Genomic DNA, 15520 nt, shown 5'->3' with positions numbered 1-15520 from the left:
ATCCTCCTCTCTCCGGTGGTGCTGTCATGGGCGATAGGAAAAAATAAAGTGTTAAAGGGGTTTTCTGGGAGCCAGCGAGTCCCACAAAGCCACCTTAATTACACAGAACACACTTTCAGGAGAAAGTTTGTAATATACTTTGTTCCGATGTTGCATGGAACGTGGTCATGTGACACAAAATACATTAGAAAGTGTCTTGTATTAACTTGGTCTACATGATACATGCCATTTGCTGACGTGATACAACCCCTTTAAGGCTACAGACACCTGAGCGTTTTTATAAAAAATGTTGCTCGTTTGGCTTCTGCACCTTCTACGTTTCACAGTACATTGAAGGCTGCAGAAGCCTCGCCCCTGATAATCGGCCCGACTATCAGCACGGTGTGCGAGTAAAGCCCCCTACTGGTCACTTGATTAAATGCGAGAGTGAAATCTGATTCATATGTGTTGAGAGGCAAGTAACTACTGAACGTCTGGTCTCGCGGAAATGATGCTGGAAGAAAAAAATATAGATTTTGCTAAGGGCTTACAAATATAATTTTTTATTACACTGGAATACCCCTTTTAAAGGTTGGTGGCCCTGTCCCAAAAAAAACATGCCCTGGTTTTTACAATGGCTGAACGTTTGAGCCACGATCAAACTGTGCCGCCGATCAAAGCATAGCTGCGGCCTACATGAAGTAATCATCGTATCGCTGAATGAGGCTAGCTTCACACCAGCGTCAAGAGATTTGGCGCAGCAATATTTGTCCAGCCGATTCTCTGCATATTTACCGGGTTGAGGCCGGATCTCGGCCGGTCTCCATTATTGGGCATTCAGGAAGCGTCCGGCAATGCTGGATCCACAGAGCCTGCCGGATCTCTAGCGTGAAACTAGCCTAACCCAGACGTATTCAGGGTCCCACAAATAGGGCCACATAACCTTAAGGGGGCCTTCACACGTGGAAGACTATTCTGCAGAAATTTCCGTAAACTGAAAATGAGTTCCATTCATCTGATTCACTGGCACGTGACTTTCTGGTTGTCAGCCTCAGAAGTGTGCAGTGTGCGAAGGCACCCTCAAGGGGTTGTCCCATGTCCTTGGGAGACTCATTAGGGAGACCGAGCTGATTTATGAAGACTTATTTACGGGCAATGGTCCATGGGAGGCAAAGATGCAAATGAATGTGTGAAGGCACCCTAAGGTGCTGACTACAGACTATCTCATATCAGCCACACCACAGACACCCATCAGTGGACAGCTATTTTGGGGTTCTTGCCCCTCCCCAATACTGAGCACTACTAGACTGGAGGAGATGCTTGTGATGCAGCCCTGGAGTAGGGGACATGTCCAGACGTGGTTTGCATCGTTGGAGATATCCCCACTATTAAGTGTGCAGTGTGCGAAGGCACCCTTAAGGGGTTGTCCCATGTCCTTGGGAGACTCATTAGGGAGACCGAGCTGATGTGTAAAGACTTATTTACGGGCAATGGTCCATGGGAGGCAAAGATGCAAATGAATGTGTGAAGGCACCCTAAGGTGCTGACTACAGACTATCTCATATCAGCCACACCACAGACACCCATCAGTGGACAGCTATTTTGGGGTTCTTGCCCCTCCCCAATACTGAGCACTACTAGACTGGAGGAGATGCTTGTGATGCAGCCCTGGAGTAGGGGACATGTCCAGACGTGGTTTGCATCGTTGGAGATATCCCCACTATTAATGGGTGGAAACCTCCGGATGGACCTGGTGGACCTCCTGGAATACACGTCCATACCTTGTTGTTCTAACAGAGCGTTTTGTCTCTTTAGGTCATCGATGTCCTGCTGGTGTGTGTGATTTTTCCTTCTCATATACTGTATATATTCTGTGGCTTTGTCCAGTATTTGAGCCCGTGAAGCCTTGAAGGGATGAAGTAAAAGGGTTACACCTGATCACCTTTATCAACATTATTCCTCCTAAGTTAATGAAAAGTTGTCACTAGACCAATACCGTTCAGTTAACGAATACCAACCTTTCCATAGACTGTTACCTAGACGTAATCCAAAAAAAAAAAAGTGTTAAAAGGGGTTTTCCAGGACCCAGCGAGTCCCTCAAAGCCACCTTAATTACACAGAACACACTTGCAGCAGAAAGTTTGTAATATACTTTGTTCGGAAGGTGCGTGGAACGTGGTCATGTGACACTCCTCTTCTGAGAATCCAGCTTCCGCTGTGGTCGCACCCTTTACCAGGTTTCCAGTCTGAGCTATGGGCCGGACCAGAACTAGTCCTCTTCATGGCGCCTACACAAAATCCGGAATCCATCTCATCTTCGCTTGGACCAGGGAGAGCTACAGTTCTGGTCCCGTCCACAGCAGAACGACATCCCATCCAAAGCCCAGGCCAAAAACTTAGTAAAGGATGTGACGTCGGTGGATCTAGGACTTTCAGAAGAGGGGTGTCACGTGGCTCGGTTCCCGTGTGGCTGATCCACGCAACTTCAGAGTGGTTAAGTATATTACAAACTTTCTCCTACAGGTGTGTAACGCACTAGGTCCCGGAACACCAATTTAATGGAGAACCTGCCTTAAAGGATGCAGATATTTGGCGTATATGGCGGAAGGTTCTCCTAGCATATACACTGAGAGGCCATCACTAGCGGACTGACAGGGGTCTGACACCCGGCACCCGCACCCATCAGCTGTTTGGGAGTAAGTCCAGCGCCAAAACTACACAGCCCATCGCTGCAGCACAGATACCACTGACTGCCGTGAGTCAGTGCTGGAGATTCGGCGGCACAGCTGATCGGCAGGGGTGTTGGATGTTGGGCCGAAGCTGATCCGCTAATGATGGCTCATTTTAAGGACAGGCCATCACTTAATAAAAGCTGGACAACCCCTTTAATGTCTGTCAGATTAATTAAGACACAGGAAGGCGGGTGTGGAATGAGTGATCGCGTGTTTGTTCAAACCCCTCCCGATGATTGTAAAATGAAAACGAAAGAAAGCGTGCTGTCTGACTCCTGCCGTTACTTGCATCATACCCCTCCCCCCACCTCCCTTACACACAGACCCAACCAGGAACTACACATTTCAATGCTGCTCCCAGACTTCAAATATAAAAGTGTTGCACCCGCATTTTAAATCAAAGCTTCTGGGGTTTAAAGCGAGTCTATCAGCAGGTTTGACCCCTCAATACTGCTGACCGCGCCATGTAGGTGACAGGGGAGCAGTGTAAGCCAGACCTGGGGCGAGGATCATACAGGTTGTAGGACTAAAAAATAAATAAAAAATAACTCTTAGTCCCGCCATGCGTTCAGTGCCCCTGCCAGCCCCGCTCTTCTGTTTTTGCGTCCAATCAGGAACCAGCGAGAGCTGTCACTCACAGCAGAGGGGAGGGGCTGACGAGGTGTTCAGTGCACAGAGCGGAGGGCGACCGCCTCCATGGCACTTGTGGTCATGCAGTCTGCATCAGCATCGCCCCAGCTATGCTCACACTGCTCCCCCTATCACCGGGACGGGTCAAAACTGCTGACTGCCTAATACCATCTGATTGTCACCTCTGTCTGTTTTAGTAACTCCTTGCATTTCCCATGTAATTGCCATTCTGGAGCATCTATTGCTGTGTTGTTCCATCCACACGTTATGAATGAAATGCCAGCAGTTTCCAATGAAGGTTCAGAGGAGTGTAACCAGTTGGGGGCGTGCCCGTGCACAGTCCGACACCAGCAGAACTGACTGGATATTCTCAGACTAACTGGTAATATCCACCAACCTGGATTGCAAATCATTAATAAACTTCTACTACGAATAAAAAAGGAATGGAAGATCATAGAGTCGTAAGAATAGATGCTCCAGAATGGTTATTACATGGGGAATGCAAGTAGTCACAAAAACGGATGTCAGGAGAGGGGACATGTCCTCTAAGATCTAAGCGCTAAGGCTAGCTTCACATCTGCGGCAGGCTGTCCCGGCAGACAGCAGCCTGCTGGAGTTCTCCCGATTCTGCCGACTGCCCACCGGACCCCAGAAGACCGGCCACGTTGTTGGGAATCGGCTGGACAAAAACGACTGCACGCAACGGTTTTTGTCTGGCCAATTCCTGGCCTTATATGCCAGAACAGCCTGCCCGGCGGACAGCAGCAGGTGTGAAACTAGCCTAACCCTTACATATCACACATCCGATTACGATGTTCAGCTCACCTTTTCGCCTTGGAGTGAAGGGACGGAGTCTCTTAGGCTGTGAAAGCTGTCCTTGATGTGGTCCCTGCGCTTGCGCTCCAGTGCATTGTGGTGTGCTCTTTTGTCTGCCTGTAAATATAATAAAATATGGAGCGTGATTCAGAGGCTTTGTGCCCCCCGGACTATCCTGGTGGAGACCCCCCACAAAGAAGCTGCTTTTTATTATATCCGCAGCCATGATTAGTTAAAGCGAAAGGAGGGGGAAGATTTTTCCTAAAACACCCCCCACTCACACTCCGGACTGACCTGTTTGCACTTCCTGATCAAGGGAATATCAACAGTACATGGCCGTATACAGATCACCTCTACTGGCGGCCGCCAAGAGTTCTTATGACGACAGCTTCCACATGGCGTGTCAGGAACCCCACTCATGACCCTCCTCTACGTGATGAACCCATGGATGGCCATTCATTTGTATAGGTGGCAGGCGACATGAAATTGGCCGACTGCTGAGAACGGGAATGGAGTTTTAGTGCAAGTGCATGCCCACCGCTTATGTGATAAATGCATCATCACTGGGGGGTCCGACTGCTGAGAATGAGACTGGGGGGTCCCCGAGTCCTCCGTAGGAACGGCGCTGTAGTGCAAGTGCCTGGCCACCGCTCCATTTGATTTTATTATCACTGTTGTAATCAGCCGTCCCACAAATCCCAAAGGAGCGCCGGTCACACCTGTCCACCGGGGGAATAACGATCCCTGTGATCAGTGGCCTTCCCAGCAGGAAACCCCTATTATGGCGCTATGAAACGGTGTCCCCCTTTTCCATAATCAAAATGAGAAACAAAAATATTCTATTGTGCGGCATTGTGCCCCAGTCTCGATGCCCTTTCGGCAGTCCTAAGCAGACCAGACGGAGATAGGCGGCTATGCCTAACACATTCACACGCTGCTCCTCTCCCACCATTTCTCAAGCTTTATGAATAAATCCCATTTCTCCAAGTATTTCCTGCACATTAACTCTATAGGGTACTTGGCTATTCCTGGCTCTGTGGAGGCGCTGCTCGTACCTCCTCTGACCACACAGGGTTAATAATTAAGGACCTCTCACATGGTAACGGCACTAAAGCTCTGCAACAGATGTTGATGCAGAAAATGCCTCAGGCTTTGAGGACAGGAGGGAAGTGAAATATAGGACGGAGAGAGCGCGGATGCAGAGAATCCTTAAGACGGCATGGCGGTCTTATCCGTACTGGTGATAAGAGGACATGATAGGGGTAGTAAGAAATGTTTAATTTATTTTTTTACTGGCACATGATATGGGGCTACTGGCACATGATATGGGGGCTACTGGCACATAAGGGGGGGTTACTGCCACATAATAAGGGGGGGTTATTGGCACATAAGGGGGGGGCTACTGGCACATGATGGTGGGGGGGCTCTGGCTGCTGGCACATGATGGTGGGGGGGCTCTTAATACTGGCACATGATTGGGGGGCATCTATGGGGGCACATATTACTGACACATGATTGGGGGCACTATAGGGGCATCTACTGAGGCTAAAAAGAAGGGGTATTTTATACGGGGGGCTCTGTATAGGGGCATATTATGGTGGGGGGAAGGAGCACTATGGGGTCATCTACGGGGGCACTGAGAAGGGGTATTTAAAAATTATTTTTTTTTACATAATTAGATTGCCAGTTTTGTTCTGTGATGGCTATTAGGGATGAGCGGATCACATGATCTTTTACCATGGTGATGGATCATGTGATGACCGAAGTGACGTCACCACAGGTCCTGTTCAGCAAAGGAGACAGAAGGAGATGCCGGCTGTGCGATCAAGTGGACTAAGGTGAGTTAAATTATTTTTTATTTTTTTTAACCCCTCCAGCGCTATTGTACTATGCATTCTGTATCCAGAATGCTATTATTTTCCCTTATAACCATTTTATAAGGGAAAATAATACAATCTACAGAACATCGATCCCAAGCCCGAACTCCTGTGAAGAAGTTCGGGTTTGGGTACCAAACACGCACGATTTTTCTCACGCGAGTGCAAAACGCATTACAATGTTTTGCACTCGCGTGGAAAAATCGTGCATGTTCCCGCAACGCCCGTGTGAAAGGGGCCTAAGGGTACTTTCACACTTGCGTTTTTCTTTTCCGGCATAGAGTTCCGTCCTAGGGGCTCTATACAGGAAAAGAACTGATCAGGCATATCCCCATGCATTCTGAATGGAGAGTAATCCGTTCAGTTTGCATCAGGATGTCTTCAGTTCAGTCATTTTGACTGATCAGGCAAAAGATAAAACTGTAGCATGCTACGGTTTTATCTCCGGTGAAAAAAACTGAAGACTTGCCTGAATGCCGGATCCGCCATTTTTTCCCATAGGAATTTATAAGTGCCGGATCCGGCATTCAAAATACCGGAATGCCGGATCCGTCCTTCCGGCATGCGCATGCGCAGACCGGTAAAAATTTGAAAAAAGATACAAGACGGATCCGTCTGTCCGCATGACAAGCGGAGAGATGGATACGCTCTTGCAATGCATTTGTAAGACGGATCCGCATCCGGATCCGTCTCACAGATGCTTTCAGTCAGCGGCAGATCGGCGGATCCGGCGGGCAGTTCCGACGACGGAACTGCCCGCAGGATCACACTGCCACAAGTGTGAAAGTAGCCTAAGATTATTGGGCAGTTTCTGTGCCTACAAGATATTATCACAGATGCTTGGTTTACTTTTGCAGTTTTCAAAACTGAATTTGACTCAGCAGAGATCACATGCCTCTTCTTCACAGCAAAAATGTTCTCAGAGTTGAGAAAAAGACCTTAATCCTAACTTCTACAAACCTATGAATGCAGAATCAACCTAATCAAACTAATATGAAAAGTTGTTATTCTAAAAATCTTCATCTATTGCATTCCTTGCTGCTAGGCTTGGCCTCCATCCACGTGACAAAAAAAAAAGCCCAACAATTGCTAAACCAGGGTTAGGTCACAGCCACCAGGTCCAAAACTACTGGCCACCTGTAAGAATACACCCATTAGGGCGTGTCCTTTTTTAATTTTTTCGGCCCATATGCAGAACCATTCACTTCAACGGGGCCGTGTGAATTCCATGTCCGATCTCCAAAAAAATAGGACATGGCCTATTATTGTCTGCATTACGGACAAGGATAGTACTTTTCAATTAGGGGCCGGACGTTCCGTCCTGCAAAATGCGAAATGCACATGGCCGGTATCTTTGTTTTGCGGACCAAAAAACACCCAGCGGTCGTGTGCATGAGTCCTTATAGACATTTACTGCGTATGAATAGTGTATTTGACTCCTGAGAACTTTTGGTAGCATGTGGCACTCGTGTCCTATTAATTGGGTGCTCTAGTTGTGGGGTCCCAACCCCGTAGAAGACAGGGGGTAAAATAAACGTAGGCACTCCTTGAGATTTGCTTGAAGTATCGTGTTGATTTTTATTTGGTTTTCATATGCAAGGCAGCTTTCTCGTGTACATGTGACGTTTCGGTCCCACGTGGACCTTTATCAAACACTAAATGACAAAATACAAGAATTCATATGAGTTTCAGAGAATTACAGGAAATGAGAAAACACGATTATACGACATCCGTCTGTGATATTCTATATATATATAGGATGGCCTAGTAGAGTCAAAACAAGTCTTAGGCCTCTTTCACACGGGCGTTGCGGGAAAAGGTGCGGGTGCGTTGCGGGAACATGCGTGATTTTTCCGCAGGAGTGCAAAACATTGTAATGCGTTTTGCACTCGCGTGAGAAGAATCGGCATGTTTGGTACCCAAACCCGAACTGCTTGGGATCGGTGTTGTGTAGATTGTATAATTTTCTTTTATAACATGGTTATAAGGGAAAATAATAGCATTCTGAATACAGAATGCATAGTACAATAGCGCTGGAGGGGTTAAAAAATAATAAAAAATTTAACTCACCTTAATCCACTTGCTCGCGCAGCCGGCATCTCTTCTGTCTTCTTTTTTGCTGTGTGCAGGAAAAGGACCTGTGGTGACGTCACTGCGCTCATCACATGGTCCATCACATGATCCATCACCATGGTAAAAGATCATGTGACGGACCATGTGATGACCGGAATGACGTCACCACAGGCACACAGCAAAAAAGGAGACAGAAGAGAAGCCGGGCTGCGCGATCAAGTGGATTAAGGTGAGTTTAATTTTATTTATTTTTAACCCCTCCAGCGCTAGTTTACTATGCATTCTGTATTCAGAATGCTATTATTTTCCCTTATAACCATGTTATAAGGGGAAATAATAATGATCGGGTCTCCATCCCGATCGTATCCTAGCAACCGTGCGTGAAAATCGCACCACATCCGCACTTGCTTGCGGATGCTTGCGATTTTCACGCAACCCCATTCATTTCTATGGAGCCTGCGTTGCGTGAAAAACGCACAAAGAGGAGCATGCTGCGATTTTCACGCAACGCACAAGTGATGCGTGAAAATCACTGCTCGTGTGCACAGCCCCATAGAAATGAATGGGTCCGGATTCAGTGCGGGTGCAATGCGTTCAACTCACGCATCGCATCCGCGCGGAATACTCGCCCGTGTGAAAGGGGCCTTAGGCTACTTTCACACTGGCGTTTTGGCTTTCCGTTTCTGAGATCCGTTCAGGGCTCTCACAAGCCGTCCAAAACGGATCAGTTTTGCCCTAATGCATTTTGAACGGAAAAGGATCCGCTCAGAAGGCATCAGTTTGCCTCCGTTCCGCTCTGGAGGCGGACACCGAAACGATGCTTGCAGCTTTTTGGTGTCCGTCTGAAGAAACTGAGCCAAACAGATCCGTCCTGACAAACAATGTAAGTCAATGGGGACGGATCCGTTTTCACTGACAGAATAAAAAACGGATCCGTCTCCCACTGACTTTCAATGGTGTTCAAGACGGATCCGTCTTGGCCATGTTAAAGATAATACAAACGGATCCGTTCTGAACGGATGCAGACGGTTGTATTATCTGAGCGGATCCGTCGGTGCAGATCCATGACGGATCCGCCCAAAACGTGAGTGTTGAAAGTAGCCTTACAGGGCATACGATATCAAGTGGTATGCCAAGTTCAAAAGAGCACTACTGAGGCAGAGTATAAGCGCCAAAGGCTGGAATCCTCCTGTAGGGGCTGCATTGTCTTATATACATCACATTATGGATAGGTATACACGAAAATAAAGCTAGTCAAAAACGGAGAAAGACGACAATGACAAAAAAAAAAAATAGGGCAAAGCGTGTAAATATGACACAGACATTTGTTTCGGGCTGATCCTACAATAATACGTGATAAGGTGAAAACAGACATTACATGGTTCACTGTAGATCGAGGTTAAAGGGATTCTGTCACCTCGTTGTTTTACCCTATAGAGCTGCGGACATGCACGGCTAGATCGCCGCAATATACCTGTCCCATAGCTCTGTGTGCTTTTATTGTGTTCAAAACATGATTTTATAGATATGTAAATCAGCCTGGTAAGGAGCCCAAGGGGCTGCACTAACCTTCTTGGGGCCCAGCACCGCCTGCGTCCTCCGAATCTCCTCCTTGCTCACAGTTAGATCGCCGTAATCTCGCGCATGCGCAGTGTCGGCATAGTGTTCCTTCCCTGTGCTGGCATCAGCCTCAGGGAAGGAACTGCACATCGCGAGATTACGGCGATCTGACTGTGAGCAAGGAGGAGATTCGGAGGTGGTTCTGGGCTTCTTCACAGGGGGGCATGGCTGGGCACCCTTGGGCTCCTTACCAGGCTCATTTACATATCTATAAAATCCTTTTTTAACCCCTTAAGGACTCAGCCCTATTTCACCTTAAGGACCAGGCCATTTTTTGCAAATCTGACCAGTGTCACTTTAAGTGCTGATAACTTTAAAACGCTTTGACTTATCCAGGCCATTCTGAGATTGTTTTTTTCGTCACATATTGTACTTCATTACACTGGTAAAATGAAGTCAAAAAAATTCATTTTTATTTATATAAAAATACCAAATTTACCAAAAATTTGTAAACAATTGCAAATTTCCAAGTTTCAGTTTCTTTATTTCTGTAATACATAGTAATACCCCCAAAAATAGTTTTTACTTTACATTCCCCATATGTCTACTTCATGTTTGGATCATTTTGGGAATGATATTTTATTTTTTGGGGATGTTACAAGGCTTCGAAGTTTAGAAGCAAATCTTGAAATTTTTCAGAAATTTTCAAAAACCAAATTTTTAGGGACCAGTTCAGGTCTGAAGTCAAGGTATTCAAAACTGATTTTACAATTTTTGTTAACCCTTTAGGTGTTCCACGAGAATTAATGGAAAATAGAGATACAATATCAAAATTTCACTTTTTTGGCAGATTTTTCCATTTTAATAATTTTTTTCCGGTTACAAAGCAAGGGTTAACAGCCAAACAAAACTCAATATTTATGGCCCTGATTCTGTAGTTTACAGAAACACCCCATATGTGGTTGTAAACTGCTGTACGGGCACACGGCAGGGCGCAGAAGGAAAGGAATGCCATACGGTTTTTGGAAGGCAGGTTTTGCTGGACTGTTTTTTTTTTACACCATGTCCCATTTGAAGCCCCCCTGATGCACCCCTAGAGTAGAAACTCCATAAAAGTGACCCCATCTAAGAAACTACACCCCTCAAGGTATTCAAAACAGATTTTACAAACATCATTAACCCTTTAGGTGTTCCACAAGACTTATTGGCAAATGGAGATGAAATTTCAGAATTTCAGTTTTTTGGATAATTTTCCATTTTAATCAATTTTTCCCAGTAACAAAGCAAGGGTTAACAGCCAAACAAAACTCAATATTTATGGCCCTGATTCTGTAGTTTACAGAAACACCCCATATGTGGTCGTACACAGCTGTACGGGCACACGGCAGAGCGCAGAAGGAAAGGAATGCCATACGGTTTTTGGAAAGCAGATTTTGCTGGACTGTTTTTTTTGACACCATGTCCCATTTGAAGCCCCCCTGATGCACCCCTAGAGTAGAGACTACAAAAAAGTGGCCCCATTTTAGAAACTACGGGATAGGGTGGCAGTATTGTTGGTATTAGTTTAGGGCACATATGATTTTTGATTGCTCTATATTACACTTTTTGTGAGGCAAGATAACAAGAAATAGCTGTTTTGGCACAGTTTTTATTTTTTGTTATTTACAACATTCATCTGACAGGTTAGATCATGTGATATTTTTATAGACCAGGTTGTCACGGATGCGGCAATACCTAATTTGTATACTTTTTTTTGATTTATGTAAGTTTTACACAATGATTTCATTTTTGAAGCAAAAAAAATCATGTTTTAGTGTTTCCATAGTCTGAGAGCCATAATTTTTTCAGTTTTTGGGCGATTACCTTGGGTAGGGTATGATTTTTGCGGGATGAGATGACGGTTTTATTGGCACTATTTTTGGGTGCGTGTGACTTTTTGATCGCTTGCTATTACACTTTTTGTGATGTAAGGTGACAAAAATGAAGGTAATCGGATTTTCCAGACCCCACGACAGCACCATAGAGAGAGGGATCCACCCCCAGGGACAGGAAACCTACAGAAAAAAAAGGGTGGAGCCTCTCCTCCTATTCAGTGGATTACAGAGCAAGAGAGGGACTCCTACACCATTAATCAGTCTGAGCTGAACAGCATATATTCGCATAAACAATACAAATCTTGAATTAGGAAGGGTGCTGTCGTGGGGTCTGGAAAATCTGATTACCGGTAAGTGTAATCTTCATTTTTTCCCCTCCCCCACGACAGCACCATAGAGAGAATTACAGAGGAAGAACCCTTCCTAGGGAGGGACCACCGCTTGCAAAACCTTTCTACCGAAAGAAAGATCAGAAGAAGAGTGCAGATCCAAATGGTAGTGATGGAAAAAAGTAGAGGGAGAAGACCACGTGGCTGCCCTACAAATTTGCTCGATAGAGGCCCCTGACCTTTCTGCCCAAGAAGTGGAAACAGAGCGAGTAGAGTGAGCCTTCACCGAGACTGGAGGAGACAGGTCCTCCTCCAGGTAAGATTGTATAATGCCCAGTCTAAGCCACCTAGACAGGGTACTTTTGGTAGCCTTCTTCCCTTTATTCAGTCCTGAAAAGAGGATGAATAAAGCAGAAGACTTTCTCCATTTTTGCGTAATTTTGAGATACTGAATTAGGCATCTCCGTACATCTAGAGTATGAAATGTCAACTCTCCAGAGTTTTTGGGATGGTCACAAAAGGAGGGAAGAATAATCTCTTGAGACCTATGAAATTTAGATCAGTGGTCCCCAACCTTTTTTGCACCAAGAACCGGTTTTATGCAAGACAATTTTCCCAGGGACCGGGTGGGGGGGGGGGGGGGGGGGGGGGGGTTCTGGGGCGGGGCTTAGGGGGTGGGGGGGCTGACTGATTCACGTGCATAACAAAACACAAGGTGCATATTAAAATATATAACACTATATATTGACTATATAAACTGACTATGGTCTCTGCTGCACTGTACCGTATTTTTCGCCCTATAAGATGCACCTAGGTTTAGAGGAGAACAATAAGAAAAAAATATTTTTCATTACACCTCAGGTCAGACCAGCAATCAGACCCCCAATGTTAATCAGACCTCAGATCAGACCCCCAATGTCTCAGATCAACCCCCAAACCTTTAGCCATCTATCAGCCCCCAATGTCAGCCATAACCCCCCCAATGTCAGCCATAACCCCCCCAATGTCAGCCATAAACCCCCCCAATGTCAGCCATAAGCCCCCCAATGTCAGCCATAAGCCCCCCATTAGCCCCTCATGTCAGCTATAAGCACCCCATTAGCTCCTCATGTCAGCTATAAGCCCCCCATGTCAGCCATAAGCCCCCCATTAGTCCCTCATGTCAGCCATAAGCCCCCCATTAGCCCTTCATGTCAGCCATAAGCCCCCCATGTCAGCCATAAGCCCCCCATTAGCCCCTCATGTCAGCCATAAGCCCCCCATTAGCCCATGTCAGCCATAAGCCCCCCATTAGCCCTTCATGTCAGCCATAAGCCCCCCATTAGCCCCTCATGTCAGCCATAAGCCCCCCATTAGCCCCTCATGTTAGCCATAAGCCCCCCATGTCAGCCATAAGCCCCCCATTAGCCCCTCATGTCAGCCATAAGCCCCCATTAGCCCTTCATGTCAGCCATAAGCCCCCATTAGCCCCTCATATCAGCCATAAGCCCCCCATTAGCCCCTCATGTCAGCCATAAGCCCCCCATTAGCCCTTCATGTCAGCCATAAGCCCCCCATTAGCCCTTCATGTCAGCCATAAGCCCCCATTAGCCCCTCATGTCAGCCATAAGCCCCTCATGTCAGCCATAAGCCCCACATTAGCCCCTCATGTTAGCCATAAGCCCCCCATTAGCCCCTCATGTCAGCCATCAGCCCCCAGTGCAAATAAAAATAAAATAATAAAACACTTACCTCTCCTGTTTCTGGTCACCATCGCGATCCTCTTCATTCTGCTGTCGACTCTGGCTGTGTATAGCGGCGCACAGTGTGAGGTCACAGAGCGACCTTACGCTGTGCGCAGCCCTGCACAGCCGATAGCCGAGGACCAGGAAGCGGTGAGTACAGATCCCTCACCGCTTCCTGGTCCTTCTGTACTAATGAAGCGCTTCCATAATGGAAGCGCTTCATTAGTACAGAGCCTGATCGCCGCGGCCCGGCTAACAATCCTCCACGGCCCGGCGGTTGGGGACCGCTGATTTAGATGACACCTTGGGTAAAAAGGCCGGATCAGGCAAAATGATAACTCTATCCTCCAGAATTATAGTGAAAGGGGGGTTAATGGAAATGGCCTGTAACTCGCTTATCCTTCTAGCAGTAGTGAGGGCCACTAGCAAAACAAGCTTGAAAGTAAGAAGCTTTATGCTTACAGAATCAATAGGTTCAAAGGGTACTTTGGTTAAGGAGTTAAGCACAATGTTAAGATCCCACGGGGGAACTCTAGGGGATAAAACTGGCGTCATCCTATCTACCGCTTTAAAGAATCTAGTGATCCATGGATTGGAGGCAAAGTTCTGCTCGAATAGAACTGACAGGGCAGAGACCTGTACCTTAAGGGTACTCTTAGCAAGACCTAAGGAAAGGCCTTTCTGTAAAAATTCCAGAACCTGGGAAATAGGGACAGACAAGGGTAAATGCCCTGGGTTCAGATTACTGAATTCAATAAATTTCTTCCAAGTTCTGGCATAGATGGAAATGGTAACAGGTTTTCTGCTTTTAAGCAAGGTCGTGATGAGCTCCTGGGAGAAACCTTTTTTGATCAATAAGCTCCGTTCAAATTCCATGCAGTCAGATGGAGACCACTGACCGCCTGATGAAAAACTGGACCTTGGGACAACAGATCCGGCAGGTCCTGCAGAATCCAGGGTTTTGAGATCGACATCGTCCGGAGCAGGGTGAACCATGCCCTCTTGGGCCAAAAGGGGGCAATAAGGATGACCCTTGCCCTGTCCTCTCTGATCTTTCTTAGGACTGCTGGAATCAACTGGAAGGGGGGAAAAGCATATGCTAGGGGAAAGTCCCACTTCAGTAGAAAAGCATCCACCCCATATGGGGATTCTCTTGGATTTAGGGAACAAAAGACTTCCACCTTCTTGTTCTGGCTTGTACTGAAGAGATCTATGACTGGCATGCCCCATGACGCACTGATCCTGGAAAATACTGAGGTGTTCAGGGACCATTCCCCTTGCTTTAATGGATGTCTGCTGAGAAAATCTGCTTGAACATTCTCCTTTCCTTTTATGTGGAGGGCCGATACGTGGCTGACTTGTTTCTCTAGCATCGCTGATAATTTTCCTGCAGCTACCAACTCTTTCCAGTTGGAAGAGAATGATTTTTGAAAAGGGGACCATAGACCCTGAAAATTGTATTGTCGAATGTGGGCACCCCACCCCCAAGGGCTCGCATCCGTGGTCAGGACCATAGGATCTGGGTAGGACCATGGAACCCCCTGAACTAGATTGTCCCTGTCCAGCCACAAAGATAGACTCCTTCTGGTTGTGTCTGAAATTTTTATCCTGACATTCAACATCCCCTTGTGTTTTTTTAAGGCTGAATAGGAGGAGAGGCTCCACCCTTTTATTTCTGTAGGTTTCCTGTCCCTGGGGGTGGATCCCTCTCTCTATGGTGCTGTCGTGGGGAGGGGAAAAAATTGTTTATTTAGCACAGTTTTTATTTAAAATTTTTTACGGTGTTTATCTGAGGGGTTAGGTCATGTGATATTTTTATAGAGCCGGTCGATACGGACGCGGCGATACCTAATATGTATACTTTTTTTTATTTATGTAAGTTTTACACAATAAAAAAAAAAATCATGTTTTAGTGTCTCCATAGTC

The sequence above is a fragment of the Bufo bufo genome, chromosome 11 (genome assembly GCF_905171765.1).
Source record: "Bufo bufo chromosome 11, aBufBuf1.1, whole genome shotgun sequence".
NCBI lineage: Eukaryota > Metazoa > Chordata > Amphibia > Anura > Bufonidae > Bufo > Bufo bufo.
This window is presented reverse-complemented; position numbering follows the sequence as displayed.